This window comes from Pelodiscus sinensis, chromosome 7 (assembly GCF_052426305.1).
Source record: "Pelodiscus sinensis isolate ZL-2025 chromosome 7, ASM5242630v1, whole genome shotgun sequence".
NCBI lineage: Eukaryota > Metazoa > Chordata > Testudines > Trionychidae > Pelodiscus > Pelodiscus sinensis.
In genome coordinates this window covers 38,610,028-38,626,613 of record NC_143058.1, presented here as the reverse complement: position 1 = coordinate 38,626,613, position 16,586 = coordinate 38,610,028, and the positions used below count along the sequence as shown (strand labels likewise).

The window sequence follows — 16,586 nt, the reverse complement described above, 5'->3', positions numbered from 1 at the left end:
ATACTTTTAAATCACAATTAGTCAGTATTGTGCTTGTATTCAATCATCTGTCTGGTTGCTTGGTTTGTTTATTTGAATGGAGGAGCATAGCTATGTAGGAGTCAAGCCAAGTGTAAGGTTGGCATAAGCTGCTTCACAAACTGATGCTTTACATTTATGCACACTGTTTGCCAGTAGGTGGAGCTACTATGTTAGTTGCTGTCTCCCCTTCCCCCTTTTCATTTCTCTCCCCACCGCCCCTCCTAATAAGCTGTTTTCTTATGTATGTTGGGTACCATAGAGTGAGACTGAGAACAGGAAGCGGAGGCAGAAGCAAAGAGGATTCTGGAAAGGTCTCTGTGTTTTCTTTTCCACTGAGAATGCAGAAATTGTAATTAATTTGCAAACCTTTGTGGGCAGAAATCTGGATAATTTCAGGAGTCATATTATGATATCATTTTTGACTGCTGGGCTTTGCTGTGATTTGTTGCTCTCTTTTCATCAGGTAAGCTGACAAAACATTTCATTATAAATCTGAGCAGTGTAACCATTTTTACATTTCAAAATCATATTATAGCCTCTGTTATTAATGTAAAGCAAAAGAAAGAAATGAACAATTCAAAGCCATTTTGAATTGACTATCTGTGGTGATGGTGTTATTTTTTTAAGAAAACGTAGTGAATCCTGATATCTGGCCTCTTACTATAAATATGACACTGTGTTGCAATGATCTTCTTTACAAAATCTGATTTTTGCATCTTTTCTTATAAGTAAGGTATATATTTAATTGACTCATCTGGAGGGCTTTATGTTACCTGTGGAAGTGATATTGATCTTTAGGAAGAAAAATAAAAATACTGGTATCCAGCATTTAAAAACAACAGGTTTAATAAGGCTGTCAAATTCTAGAGATCCAGGGCCATAGTCACTATGTAACTATTCTTAGTTCAGACAGGTCATGTTTTAAGAAGCCTAATGTAATTTCCTAGGTTTTAGAAGGTATTTAAAAAAATATGGTTGTTCTGTACAATTATGTGTTCCTTGAAATACAGGTTGTGTGAGTATGTATATGGGAGGAGTTTACCAATGGTTAATTAAGCAGAGATCACATTATCCATAATATAGCAAACACTATATAGTCTATAACATTAATTTATTTTCTTTACATAGAGAGATATAGATATAATGTCCAAAAGGACTATTAAGAAAGCAATCATAAGAGTTTTTATATCCCTTCTGCTACAACTCTCCATTAAGCTGCTTAAATTCAATATTATTATTAATAATTGTAGGAGTGAGCCACTAATGGTAAATGGACCAAAATCTCTCTTCACTATCATTTTGATAAATTAGATTATTTTTAAATAGCAGTTCTACAAATACAAGTGTATAACATAATATTATGATAGAAAATAATTTCCAAATTAAATATAAGGCAATAGAACACAAAATACAGGGAACAACATTTCCTGGGTGTCACCTTGTATTAATTGTATACAATATCAATTTTAGGTTGATAGGTAAAGTAAAATTGGATCCCTGATATTGGATACATCTGATTTGGGGCCTGAGCTTGAAGCAAGGGAAGGTATGGAAGAACTAAATGTTTATGTTTCCACAGTGCCTAGCTCAATTTGGTTATGTGTTAACATTTAAATAAATAAATAAATTTTTTAAGAACTTAGCATGTTTTAGGTTTCTTGTTTGGTTTTGGCAAGAAGATTTAAGAAATCACTTCTTGCCACTGACAATATATTCAGCTGTTGGCCAGTTTCAAAATCTTTATTTTTGAAGGAAGATTGTCAAGAAGGTTATGGAGGAGCAGTTACAACAATATCTGGAGCTCTCTGCTCTCTCTGTCCTCAGTCACTTTGGTTTCCAGGTTCCTGTACATTATAAAAATGTGCATATATTGTTAATTCACAATTTCTTCCATTTGATGGCCAAAATTATATGTCCATATTGAGTCTCTTAGATGTAACAACTGGACTTCATAGTGTTGTCCATTCTAAAGGTTGCATCTCTATAATTCAGGACTCTCTGGTCTGGCAACATCCATGGTCTGTGTGGCCTGGGAGCCTGATGCAATGCAAGGGTGGGGAGAAGGAGACCGGCTTAACGTAGGGGGGGTGGGAACCCTGTGCATGGTCCAGCTAGGCTGCCTAGGGGGGATGGGAGCTGGGAAGCTGCCATGTTGGCAGCGGGAGAGGGTGGCCAAGAGCTGGGAATCCCAACATGCAGCTCAGCTAGGTTGGAAGGGGCAGGGGGAGAGGGAGAGCCAGTGCACAGCTCAGCTGGACTGCAGGAGGGAGCTGGGAAGGCCAGCACACTGCCCAACTGGGCTGCATGGACACAGGAGCGGGGGAACCAGGCTGTGGAGGCAAAGGGGGCAAGAGCAGAAGAGGGACAGAAAATCCAGTGCATGACCCAACTGGGCTGCCCAGGGGAGGTCATTTCTGTCCCGCCCCTGGTCTGGCAAAATCTCTCATCCAGGATCAGCCAGGTCCTGAGGGTGCTGTACCAGGGTGGTCCAATCTGTAGTGGATACCAGCAGGAGAAAACAGAGTCACCAAAATGGCTCAATTCCCTTTCCCCCCCCCCCCCCCGTGGGAAACACTGAAATAAGTCATCCATCCTCAGGGCTCTCTTGGCTTTTCCGAAAGTCCCATTCAATAACCACTAGAAGAATTAGTGACAAAGTATGGGTTGCAGTCTCATCAGCATGCTAATAACATTCTGCTCTCTACTTCTATTTCTTTTGGCCCATTTGATGGCACTGAATGAGTTACCCTTTCTCTTAGGGAGAGTCATAGAATTGTAGGACCCCAAGAGGACTTCAAGTCCAGCCCCCTGCACTCAAGGCAACATTAAGCACTATCTAGACCAGGGGTTCTCAAACTATTGGTCATGATCCTGTTTTAGAATTGGGCTGGTTTAGACCTGCTGGGGCTTGGGGCCAAAGCCAAAGCCCAGGCATCACTGACAGGGACTGAAGCCCAAGTCCTGGGCAGCAAGGCTCAGGTTACAGGCCCCCTCCCTGGAGCTGAAGCCTTTTGGGGTTTGGCTTTGCTTGGGTTTTGACTTTGTGCCCCGACCTTCCCTGGGGCAATGGGACTTGGGTGGAATCAGGATTCGGTCCCCGCTCCTGGGGTTGTGAATTAATTTTTGTTCTCAAAAAGGGGTCATGGTGCAATTAAATTTGAGAACCCCTGTTCTAGACCATCTCTGACATGTGTTTATCGAACCTGCTATTAAAAATCTCCAGTGACAGAGAGTCCACTAGGCAGTGCTTAACTACCCTGACAGAAAGTTTTTCCTAATGTCCAGTCTAAACTGCTCTTCCTAGAATTTAGGTCCATTGGTTCTTGTCCTATTCTCAGAGGTTAAAGAGAACATTTTTCTCCTTCTACCTTGTAACAAGTGGGCATGGACAAAGGAAGGAGTTTCCAAGTGTGGTTTTGGTGTTAACCTTTGTGGCTCACAAAAAGGTTGTGACCTTATTTCTTTTGGATGCAGACCTCATCAATGTTGTTTGTGTCTTTCTCATGTTTTGATGCCAATTATGGGAAAACTTGCTTGAGTCATTTGTATTCCACTCATCCTCTATGGAAAATAAAGAGAAATGTCATAATGCTTGCACTTCTATACTACAGTGAACAGATTTGCCTATGCTGTTGACCTCTGTAAATGAATTCTGGAACTGAGTTTCAGGAGGCTAATCCATTAATTTACCTTTCTACATAGTATAGCTCTTTAGATTGTATGCAATAAATCAGGGTAGAGGTTATCTTTAGAAAACAACTGGAAAGGTGCTGTAACTCTTGCTGTAACAAGAGCTGTTGATCTTACCTTTCAGAAATTGTCCTATGAGCAGACGGGCTCAAAGATGTGATATACTGGAGAATGCGAACATTCAAGGCAGGAATTATATTACATCTAACTACAAGCACATAAATAGGAATGTTATATGTTCTCTACTATCCATAATATGCATGGCACATGATTTTCATCACAAGCAGAAATAAATTGATGCAACTAAAATAAATGAAATTATAGGTCAAAATTTAATTTGCTTTCAAGATTTTTATTACAGAAATGTGTTCTTTATTCAACAGTGATATTTTATTATTTTAAAGGGAAGTGAATGAAAGAGTGGGATTGACTTAGATCCTAAACGTACCCAAAGTGAACGAAAGCGTGGGATTGACTTAGATCCTAAATGCTCCTTACCAAGAGCCAAAAATTAGGGTCCATATGTCCTGCAACATTTTGAGTTCTTGCTTTTTTGGTTATATAAATATTGTAAGTGCTGCCATTTCTTTTTTTGAGTTACTTTAGCAATCTTCAGTCTTTGGATGCAAAGAGGATTTTCACATTTGTAAGATGAATTGTTTGGCCACAAGTGTTGTTTGAAGGAACCAGTTTCTGACAATTTTAATCAATCCTGATTTGAAAGTTTCAGGCCTAAAAGTATATTCAGTTATATATATTCTGCCTAAAATATCTCTCAAAAAATTCACCCAATGGCAGCCTCAGAACATATATGTAAATTAACCCAGGTTTTGCTATTGCAACATTTTGTATCCTCTTTTATGCCTGCCTTAAATAAATGTGAGATGCTCTAGTAACTCATAGAAGGCTTTTCTGTTGAAAATCTGTGGAACTCAGCCAAAGTTTTCTAATATCACATATAAACACTGTTAAATTAAGATGCAGTTATAGTAGTTCCCAACTCTGTTTGCATGAGGAATGCAACATATCTAGGTTTATTGATATTGGTAAGAATATATTATGATAGAATTTATGTACAAATACCTATCAGGAGTTTTAATGGATCTGGCAGTTTGGAAGTAGTCAAACAATGAAGACTAGACTAGTGTTCCAATAAAGGTAGAGTTCAGTAGATATATCATGTGAGGGAGCATATTCATTTCAATGAGGTTAACCTTACCCTATAGTGAAAATGGCAGAGTTAATTTTTTCCCCAAACTCTGTTGTTCAGAGTATAATCTGAATGGGAATCCATGCTTCTTTTCAACTCTAAATTGACTGTTTTTGAGATATTAAAATCCCTAAATAATTAATCTTTTTTCTTATAAAAGGAAATTCCATTTATCAAACTAGTATTGCAGGACTCTTCTAGAAACATACACAAGTTCTATCTTATTCTAGGCCCCATAAATTACAAATTTCTCTATGACAGATGAGGAATAGAGGTGTCAGGGTTTGAGTGAAAAAGAAGAGCATAATCTGTATATACCATGATTTAAGTCTCTAGGGGTATGTCTACACTACCCTCCTAGTTCGAACTAGGAGGGTAATGTAGGCATACCGCACTTGCAAATGAAGCCCAGGATTTGAATTTCCCGGGCTTCATTTGCATAAGCGGGGAGCCGACATTTTTAAAACCCCGCTGGTTCGAACCCCGTGCAGCGCGGCTACACGGGGCTCGAACTAGGTAGTTCGAACTAGGATTCCTATTCCGAACTACCGGTACACCTCGTTCCAAATCCCGGGCTTCATTTGCAAGTGCGGTATGCCTACATTACCCTCCTAGTTCGAACTAGGAGGGTAGTGTAGACATACCCTACTTGAGTAAGATTAATGCAAGAAATATAAGGGTCAGTTTAAATAGCTACAGCTCATAGTTCCAAGGTCAGATTGAACAGAAAAGGACAGAAAGAGCAACTGCTTTGATTCACGCAAGATGGCGGTGCTATAAGCCTATTAGTAGTACTTGAGATCAGAGGTCTAATATAAAGAAGTTTCACCTAGGACATAAAGTCTGGACAAAAATATACATTTATTTACCTAAGAGGAAAATCTCAGTTTATGACAGAAATGCTTTCTCCCTACTGAGTGAGGTTTTGGCTGAAGGATTAAAGGAGTCCCATGAAAAGTTATTATTAATACCATTTGTTGTAAGTTATTTGCCTTATGCCTCATACATAAAGCCAATTTAACTAGAATAAATATTAGAAAGAATAGTTTCTAGTCTCTTGTTAAAACTTTAGCCAGGATTTTCCTATCTCAGTTGATTGGTAATATAGCCTTCTAACGATCAAATGCTTTAGACACCTTGGATACATCTACACAACAGGGCTTAATTAAAAGGTTATGTCTACACTACATTCCTCTTTCAAAAGAGGAATGTAAATGCAACAACTCAAAAGTGCAAATGAAGCGTGGATTTAAATATCCCACGCTTCATTTGCATATTTGCATCTGAGCACTTTTTAAAAAAAACGTTTTTCAAAAGTGAAAGCGCAGTCTAGACGGGGTTCTTTCGAAAAAAAACCCTTTGTTGAAAGAACCCGTCCTCCTGGAAAAATGAGGAGTTCTTTCGAAAAAAGTGGGTTTTTTTCTAAAGAACCCGTCTAGACTGCCCTTTCACTTTCAAAAAACCCGTTTTCGAAAAAGTGCTCAGAGGTGAATATGTAAATGAAGCACAGGATATTTAAATCCGCACTCCATTTGTATTTTCGATTTGCTTCATTTATATTCCTCTTTCTATGAGGAATGTAGTTTAGACGTACCCAAGATAAGCAATGCAAATTGAACTATGTCAATTGCATAGCTTATTTTGAAATAGCTCATTTTGAAATTGGGAGCATCTATACAGCACTTATTTTGAAATAGAGCACTCTTCTTCTGACTTCCCTTACTCCTTGTATAATGTGGGTTATAGGAGTCGAAGTAAGAAGTCCTCTAGCTTGACAGTATTTTGACATTATTTTGAAATAACTGCCTGCTGTGTGAATGCGGACTATTTTATTTTGAAATAACTCTAGTTATTTCGAAATAATGTTACTGCGTAGACAAAGCCTTTGTTTCAATATAGCAGTGACAAGGTCTTTTTGGAGCGGACTTGTAGCTCTCTCTTAGGTTTTGCCTGTTCAAACATAGTAATCAGATTAAGATTGGACAGAAGACTTTAATTTAGAAATCTGTCCAATCCTCTGGGTTTTTTATTTTTATACTTTTTATTTCAGAATGGATGGTTTGTAGGTACAGAGCACACTAAACAACCTTAAAAATTGAATATTTATATGTACTTTGAAGTAAAAAAAATTTGGGTGTTTCCTCTCAAATATTAGTTATGATCTCCAACTGGGGGTACACCTACACAGCACAGTTATTTCAAAATTGATGTTATTTTGAAATAATGCAAGCCTCTACAAAGCAATTCTATTATTTCAAAATAATTTTGGAATAATGGATGGCTTATTCCAACTTTTGTAAACCTCATTCCACAAGGAATAACGCCTATTCCAAAATAGCTATTTTGGACTAGCATGTGTGTAGACACGACAGCTGGAATTATTTCAAAATAAGGAGCCTCCAGGAAACCCCACAGGTGCCCTGCTGGGCACTCTGTCCAAACTCATCAGGACTCTATAGTTCCTCTTCCCCTGCAGCCCTTAAATCTGCAGCCACAGGGGAAAGGGTTTGTGCAGGAAGCTGGCCCTCACAGCCTTCAGCCACTCTGCAGCTGCCACAGCACATTCCAGGGCCAGCATGAGTGACCTTAGAGCCTCCCCAAGACCCATCCCCACTCCCAGAGAGCAATCTGATGGCTCCTAGGAGCCTACTAGGTGCCACAAGAGGTGCACACCTTCCTGGTGTGGGGCAGAATCCTGGCCCACATTGATGTTTGGGGTGAGGAGGAAAACTTCCAGGATATCTGCACCAGATGGTGCAACATTGATATCTATGGCTGGCAGCCTGGTCACAAAGGGCCACATCTGGTCCCAGGAGCAGGCATAGATGAAAGTTAAAGAGCTCTGACAGGTATATGCCATGGCCAGGGAGCACAGCTCCTAATCCAGGGCAGAACCCCACTCCTTCCCCTATTTCCAAGACCTGCACTGCATCCTGGGGGGGGGGGGGAGGGGCAGTGCAGTCCCTTCCCCATTCTGGTGTAGTAGGGACAATGGCAGTATAGATGTACCCTTGGAGAATATCTGCTAAAAGTTTTCCTGGGGGGGGTATTTTATTTTTCTTGACTCCAAGTATGACTGTCCAAGTCTAAATGAAGTCCATTCATCTTGTGAAAGATGATGTTTGTTTTCTGCATATCTTGTACTAGTAGCTGCTGAAGCTTAGTTGGGGTGGGCAAACTTTCTATGGCTTACAATGATGCAAAAAATTTTGAGTTTAGATTATTTCTTTTCATAAGAAACATAAGCTATTATTTTTCTTGTCAGATCTATTTCTAGGGCTTCCCTTACAACAACCTGTTAAGGAGCTGATGGGATACTGGTTTTCAAATAGAGGGTTATTTCTATAAAAGAATAAAAATTGTGAATCTTGCATTCATTTATTATCTGTTAGTATTCTGGGGTAGCTCATGCAATGGATACCTGAACATGATCAGATATCACTCTTCTCACAGCTTACGTTGCATGTATCAGAATACAAAGATTAGAAAATAATCAAATCTAGACTATGTGGAATGTGTGGTTAGAAGGTCGTCTCCAACTCACATAGACATACCTGTGGTAGTGCTGACTGAGTTAGCACACTAAAATAAAAATGTAGTTTCAGTGAACAAGCACTCAGAAGGCCTCAAATGGGATTGTGCTCAGGGCAGTTCATCCCTCCAGCCACATGTGCCACTGCCAATATGTAGCTATTTTTTGTGTGCTTTCCCAATCAGAACTAACATGAGGATGTCTGCTTGAGCTAGAATTTACACCTTCCATCTCCAGAGCAGACAAATCCTGAATTACATAGTACCTGAAGCAGCCCCAAGGTGCCTTGAGTACTGGTATAATGCAAAGATGAGGCATAACTTCCTCCCTCCTCCTCCTTCCATCTGTACTAAGCTGAGTTTAGCACAGAGTTCCCACCCTAGCACAGGTTTCTGCTTGCCCCATCCCCACGTGTAACTGTATACCCGCTGAAAATTGCCAAAATAAATGCTTTTTAACATCCCTAGTGTGCACGTGTCTTATGGGAGTTTTAACAGATTATTGTGTGAACTAAGGGGAAAAAATTAAAATCTTTCAAAGTATTAAAACAAGAAATAAAGGAAAGCTGGAGCTGAACATTATTTTAAATGTACTTCCAATTAGCTGCATTACAGAGAAACAAAATGCTTAATTCAAGAGCTCAAAGAGATTAATTATTACAATTCTGTGATGAAAATTATCTTAAAGTGCTCCAGTCCTGTTCCTGCAGGACAAAAGGCTCACAATATTGTCAACAAGCTTCATTTTTTGCAGTAACTATAAAATTATTGTTAGTGTTAATGGATACAATGCAAGTAGGTTGAAGTTAAAACCAGTGCAGATATTAGGTTTAATAACTTGTTAATTGGGTAGCAGGTAACTATATATAGGGAGAACAGTGGATGTGCTAGGGTTAAATATGGGGGAAGACTCAATGATGACTTTTTTAAACTTTAACTCATAGATATGCTGAACTTTACTCAGCTATACTGTTAATCTTTATTACAACGGTTCACCTTCTACTAGTACCAGGTGGAATTCTTTTATTAGCAGCTTATTTAATGTTTGAATAATTGGCTAATGTGTATAGCATGCTTTGAAAATAGAAAGTGTTGTGTAAGTGATAAGTAGTATTAACTATTATTATTTTGTTAGCAAAGCAATATGTCTTTTTCATAGAATTTTAACCCTGGAAGAATCAAGTATCTCAGTTTTTGCCTACCAGTACTGAATTTGACTGTGATGTCAGATTTCATCCAGTATGCCACACTGAGGCTATCAGCTAGATTCACTCCAGGGTTAAAGAAATGGCAGATGCATTCCAACATATATTTGGCTTTGTGGATGGCAGGTGGTGGTATGAGAGCCACTGTCCCCTTGGGGAAGACGCTGCTGGAGGAAGGCAGCTTTAAGTTTTGTCCTATGGAGCCTTGCCAGTACAGACTCCTTAGAAGATGTTTGTCTCTGTGAATTGACTCATTTCACCTGGCCTTGACAATGTTTTACTGAGCTTCTGTAGAACCTGAATGGATTTTGTAATTCAATGCCAGACAAAAGAAAACAAGCCTTAATAGCGGTATCAGCTACCGTATCTCTGGAGAAATGTAACTCTGGATTAATACTGCATTGTAAATGTTTCCTTTAGTGTATTTGGTGAGTCCATATAATTAACAATAAAAAAATCAAGACTAAATAAAATAAAAAGGTTAAATGAAAAGCTTTTAACATGTCAGGAACTTCTCCTTCACCACCTCCTTTTTTCTCTTTTGGACATTTGGCCAGCATTGGTTCCCTTTATTATATTGACATGCTTTATGAAACAGAGGCTTATTATCTCTGTAGTAAGGGGCCCTGCTAGGGGGTGGATTCTGGTATGGACTATTTTTGCAGGAGCAGATCCCTTTGAACTAGCTAGAAATTCCCCATCTTCTTCCTCTGTTTTTTCTCATCAAGAAGAAAAAGAAAGAAAACAATAAGGACAAGACCAAAAGAAGTAAGAAAAGAGTCAGAAATAAATCTAAAATCTCAATGGGTGAGAACTCTGATTTGGATGGTATAAGTAGACTGTTTAAGACTAATGACCCATCCTAGATTAACACACTGTTAAAGTTTCTAAAGCCTTAGGAACCGTAGAAGAGGAAACTTTTGTGAATGAGGAAACTTGAGAGGAAACCAATTTTCCTATTCTTGCAATCCTTGTAATAGACTAAAAATAGAAGTTACACAAAAAGAAAGAGTCCATTTTAAAGTTATGTTTTAAGATGTAAAAGGTACATAAAGATCAGGGATACAAAATTTTCCACATCTAGAGTGAATCCCTCTATTTTTTCCTGTTTAAAAATTGTAAGTCTTAAGGAGAGTGCTGTGGCACCTTGGAAGTTTTTATATAAGAATGGCCATACTGGATCAGACCAAAGGTCCACGTAGCCCAATAGCCTATCTTCTGCCAGTGGCCAATGCCAGGTTCCCAGAAGAAATGAACAGAACAGGTAATCATTAAGTGCTCCATCCCCTGTTGCCCAAAATAATGGAACATTCCTTATAGAAAGAATACAGTTATTCTATGTCTCTCTCTTCATGCATGCTCAGTCTAAATGCTTAAGTACCTCCAATGGCTTCAGCTAAAACCCAAAACAAAAACCTAAAGAACAGCTAAGAATCCAAAAACACACATTTTAAGAGACCGTTCAAAAGTCTGAGTCACCCATGATGTGGTATATGAAATAAATACTGTTTCATGCTGCTTTTTCATGAATCTTCAGTCTGAGACTGGAGAAACATGTAACTACATGACCAGAAACAAACAGCACTCACTCCTTTTTATGGTACCTTTATCTATTTTGATCTATTCAGATAAACATTGGATATAAACAAAGTGGGACAGTCTTGAAGAAGCTTCAGCTTTTGAGGAGGAGCATTTGTACCCTGGTCTGTAATATTTTGAGTTCCACATTCACCCAGAGAAGTGGCTCTTCAGTCCTTACTACATGAATAAACTCAGTGGCTAAAATTCAAGATCTGCCATTGCCCAGAAACATAAAGGTAAGGCCAAATCTATCATCTCAACTCACAGCAAGGAATAACATTTCTCTTGATCTGCCCATCTTATTTTCCATGTTTCTTCTTGTCTTGTTTCTTTGCTAAGAAATCCAGATGTCTCTGGTTATAAGGCTATTGTTTGTTTACCATCAGGGGGAACCTAGGTAGTTGCCTTAGACACTTTGTATTTGAAGATGTTAGGATGGCTCTCATTCTGTGCCAGAGTTGCCACTCAGGATGGCAAACCTTTCCCCTATGCAGGGGGTGTCCTATGATCAGTAGAACTCATTGAAGGCTGTCTCCATACACTCAGCCTTTTGCAGATTCTTGCATTTTGAAATCTGACTCAGATATCTCTAGTTCCTAGGCCTTACCTCTTTTTAGTCCTCTTCAAAATATATGTCCATCTCATTGGCATCTCTCAACAAAGAAATCCATGTGTACTACTATCCATTTCATGGTTACACATGCTTGCTTCCTTCTGTGGACCTACAGGAACAAAGCAAGGGTCAACAAAGTGTTTCACAGCTGCATATTTTCAGGTAGAAGATGCACAAAAAGAGGGATCATACCTGCAAACTTTTTTCCTGTCAATCTGGGAACACAAAGAGAAGACTTCCTTAGAGATTTATGCAATCTAATCAGCTACTCTTCCAAGTGTTTTTGTCCAAGCAAGGATTATAAGCAGACAATCTTACAGGGTCTGACTGAATCAAAGTAATTACAGATTTCATGTCTGCAGAATTGGGAATTCCTATGATTGCTCGCATAGCCCAAGTGTTCTTGTCACAGCAAGCTTGTCAGAACATAAACTAGTCCCTATTTAGGCACCATCAGCAAGTATTGCTATGGAACAGCCACTAATGAAACAGTGCTAACTCAAAATACAATTCAGAGATCAGGAATTAACATTACAAGGCAGAGGCTCTGAGTAAATTTTTACTAATATTTACTGTTTATGTTTCAACAGAGATCAGGAGACCTGACTGTATAACAGAGGTGGGCAAGATATGGCCCAGGGGCTGGATCTGGCCCGTCAAGCCTTTCAATCCAGCCCACAGCCCACCCCAGTGGACCCACAGGCAGGGAGCAGACCCAGGACTCAGAATGGCTGGCTGCTCCATCTGCCTTTCTGCACTGAAGGGAGAGGAGGGACCTTTACATGCTGCAAACACTCTTCATTATTCAAATTCCCTCTCAAACACCACACCCTCTCCTGTACCCACTCTCCATCCCAGACCCCACAATCCCTCCATAGAAAAGTGCAGCCCTTGACCACTTACCAAAATTTTGGAATGGCCCCCCATCAAAAATTATTTCCCTCCCCTGCTGTGTAAGGCACTCAATGTACTTAGAGCCTGTCTGCACATGCAAACTTAGGTTGTGGCAAAGAAAGATGTATATCTCAATCACTTTAGCCTTCCCACACTAGGAGATTCTACTGCCACCCACTGTAAGTTACCCCGTGCTCTTTAGACTACTCCCATTTCAAAAAGGGGTAGATCAAAGCACACTATGTGACTTCTAATGTGCAACAACAGAGATTTTGTTTAAAAAATAAATGGTGTCAGGTGGGAAGGCAAGAGGGGGGAAAATAAAAAGAAGAAAGAAAGGGAGAAGGCGATTTTGAGGGAAGGGAGTAAATGCGTTAGGAGGAAAAGAAAGGGAAGAGAAGAATGAGATGAAAGTGAAGTAACTGGGAGGGAGAGGGCAGATACGGACAGGAAGAACCCACCAGTCAGCGAAAGGGAAAAAATGTCCCAAGTAAAACAATGAAAACTGTAGAAGAAACAATTTGATCACTTTTCCACTGTCCAAAGGTATTTGAAGAAACCGCTTCTATAATGAGTCTGCTGGCTAGATTCAATCTCTGGCCCCTCTGTTGGCTCAGCCCAAGGAGCTTCTCCAAGCTTACACGATGGGAAAAGGATGTGACTGCATGAGGCCAAGTGTCCCTGGGTTTGTATGTCTTCTATGCACAGTTCTGTGTCCAAACTGTGTTTGGGAGCTGAGAAAGTCCTGATTGTGAATAATACTCCTGCACCCTCAATGTGGACCCTCTCATGGGCAGAAGACCAATGGTTGCAAATGTAGGCAATGTATTTTCTGGGTTTCCTGACCATTCAGGATAATAGCCGAGCTGCAGACATCCTTTCAGTGTGGTAGGGATTCAGCGATGCTATTAAGGAGGCAGGTATTATAGAGGTGGCACCTTGACAAAGTAGACCCATTTGTTTCTGAATACTATTTGTTTTGTTATCAGGAAGGTCCCTATCTCATTTTTGCTTAGTTATATTCTGTATTTGAGAATATTTTTCTGTCTGTATGAGCGTTCATTTATTAAGATTGAATCTTATTTATGATTTCCTGCACACATTTCCAGACTTTTAAAATTTCTTTGTCATGAAGGGGGTTAATACAATTTAATTAACATGCTTTCACACTTTCTTGCAGATCATTAATGAGAAAGCTAAATAAGATTTGATCTAGCATCAGTCCCTGCAGCACCCCTTTGAATTCCACCCCTTCAGATTTCATACATTTCTATTTGTCATTTTCCTTTATTACTTTTCATCCAGTTTTCAAACTTTTTGACACTGTTCATATACAAATCAATTTTAATTAATTTGTCAAGTAAGAATTCACGAGTCTGTCATATTTCATTACAATAAAATGCCATACTTGTTTTCCCTATATCAATTAATTTTGTAATTCTGTCAGATATGGAAGTGTTTGTCTGACATGACTTGTTAAATAAATACAAATAATAATAAACTTCTAGTTCACATATAGCACTTTTAGTTATATATTACTTTTATTGATTATTATTCCATTATGCTATTATTAATATTTATAAAGTGGTAATGCCTAAAAGTAATGTCTATTGTGCGATTTCCAAAAGCATTTTGCATTACAAAATATGTTGGCTAATTCAAATGAATTCATAACAATTCATACAATTAATTTGTATTAATTAGTGAAACCACTTTGCATTTAGGTATTATCTAGTCATTAGTGACTTTTAAAAGGAATTGGGGACATGATAAGCAAGCAATTTCATCCATTGGTATCAATATGTAAATGCAATCTCAGGCCAACATAAAATTTTATCATACAAGGCACAATAATGAAGTCATATGAGAAAACTGTTTAAACTGCACAGTATATAATAAGCATCTCCATGTTGCAAAAGCATTAGGTCCTTTTAGAGAGCTTCTTGGTTTAATATAATTGCAGAGAAAACAAACAGCTGTGATGATGTACAATCTGAGGGAGGACTCATAGGCTAGTGATAATAAGTAGTGCTTCATATTCCTGCAATGTCTTCTGCACCCTAAGGGTGGGTCTACACAGCAAAGTTATTTTGGAATAATAGCCATTATTCTGAAAGAACTATGCGAGTGTCTACACAGCGATTCCATTATTTCAAAATAATATTGAAATAATGGATGGCTTATTCCAACTTCTGTAAACCTCATTCTGTGAAGAATAATACAAATTCCAAAATAGCTAATTCAAAATAAGGAGTGTGTAGATGCTCTACCTCTTCTGTTTTGAAATAGCCCCTCACCAGGGCCATTCTACATTATTCCTCCTGAGGCTCTAAATCAAAGATAGTATGTCTACAAGAATTTGCCTCCTGCTAACCTCCTCAGCAGAGTCATATAGTGGCTACTGAGCTGCCCTGCCCCAGGACTAGCAGGGCAGCCACCATGTGGCCCTGGCTCTGGCTTCAGCCCTTCTTTAGGGCTGGAGCTGTGGGCTACATGGTGGGCAGCTATTCCTCCAGTGGTTGTGGCTGGGGCCAGAGCTGGAGCCATGCTGCCAGTGGCCGGCAGCTGCTCAGGCAGCCCCAGCCAGGGTCAAAGCCAGAGCCATGTTGTGGGAGGTAGGCAGCTGCTTCTTCGATGGTCCCCATTGATGCCAGAGCCACAGCTACACGCTGGGCAGCAGGAGGCTTCTCAGATGGCCAGGGTCAGCTGAGGCCGCATGGTGGAGGAATTCTTACAAAGTGCTGTACAGGTGAAATGTAGCTATCCTGAAGGTATCTCTAAGACTGGAATCATGGCCCCAGTTGCAGCTATGGTGGAATGTCATATGGTCTATGTGAGAGTGGGGCGTACAAACAGGTAACTGACTTTTTCTTCAAAACATTTGTGTGCCTGGGGGAGTAGGAATGGTATTAGTATGTGCAATTAGCCAAGTTGCACATGCAAGTATGAATATTTATTCTTAATATTAGTTGAACAGCTCAGGAGTGCAGCAATGCTAAGCATACTCATGAATGGTGGGGGTGAATTGAAAAATGCAAAGGGATAAGGCAAAGGCTGGCATGGGAAGTATAGAATAAATTGATGTAGAGCAGGGTTGGGAGGAGCCCAGGATTACTTAATTGGCATCTGTGTTTTTTGAAACTACCCACCACACCCAGGAAAAGGAGCTGGAAACCCTACACTACTTTTATGCATATTTAAAATCAATCTGTTCTTTTGTCACAAGAATTTGGCATGTGTCAGACAGGGAAAGTGAGACACTGAGAAATACAGGAACTGAGATCTGTGGGAGATGCAGGTTCTGAACATTTGTTTATGGGATAATTTATTCAGTCACCTGACTTTGAAACTTTTGACCTTAATCCCTCCATTTATAACATCATGGCCCAATGGCTAATGCATGGAATTGTGATTTAGGAAAGTTGGGTTCTATTCCTGGATGTGTCACTGACCGTAGATGAGTCATTGGTTTACACTTCAGTTTCTACATCTATAAAATAGTGATTATTGTGCTCTCCTTTGTATTGTGTGATCTACTGAGCAAAAGCACAGAATGAAAACTAGGCATTGCTATATTTACTTCTTGTTTTGGGATGTAGTAAAATTAATTTTAAAAATATATAAAAGATATTTGTTAGCAACTGGTGGGTATCACAGTGGCACACATCTGAACAAACGCACATGACCTCTATTTTGGTGCTCAAGACAAAACTCACTCCACTCACCGACGGAAAATCTTAGAGGGAAAACTGATGGTAACCTGGGGCAGGAGTGCAGGAGGAGGTGCAGGGATTTGGGTTGTGACCAGAGATAGTGGATTGGGGTGCAGTTGCCTGGACTT

General features: G+C 39.5%; 1 protein-coding gene across 1 annotated transcript in view; it reads left to right on the top strand.

Moving 5' to 3' along the window:
- Positions 1–281: 281 nt before the first annotated feature.
- The window catches only part of LOC102446421 (sodium channel protein type 3 subunit alpha), a 137,906-nt gene continuing 121,601 nt past the window's right edge, over positions 282–16,586 (top strand). Inside the window, exons 1-2 of the mRNA XM_089779740.1 lie at positions 282–484; positions 11,286–11,474. The gene's annotated coding sequence lies outside the window, so the exon portion shown is untranslated. The remainder of the gene's footprint in view (positions 485–11,285; positions 11,475–16,586) is intronic.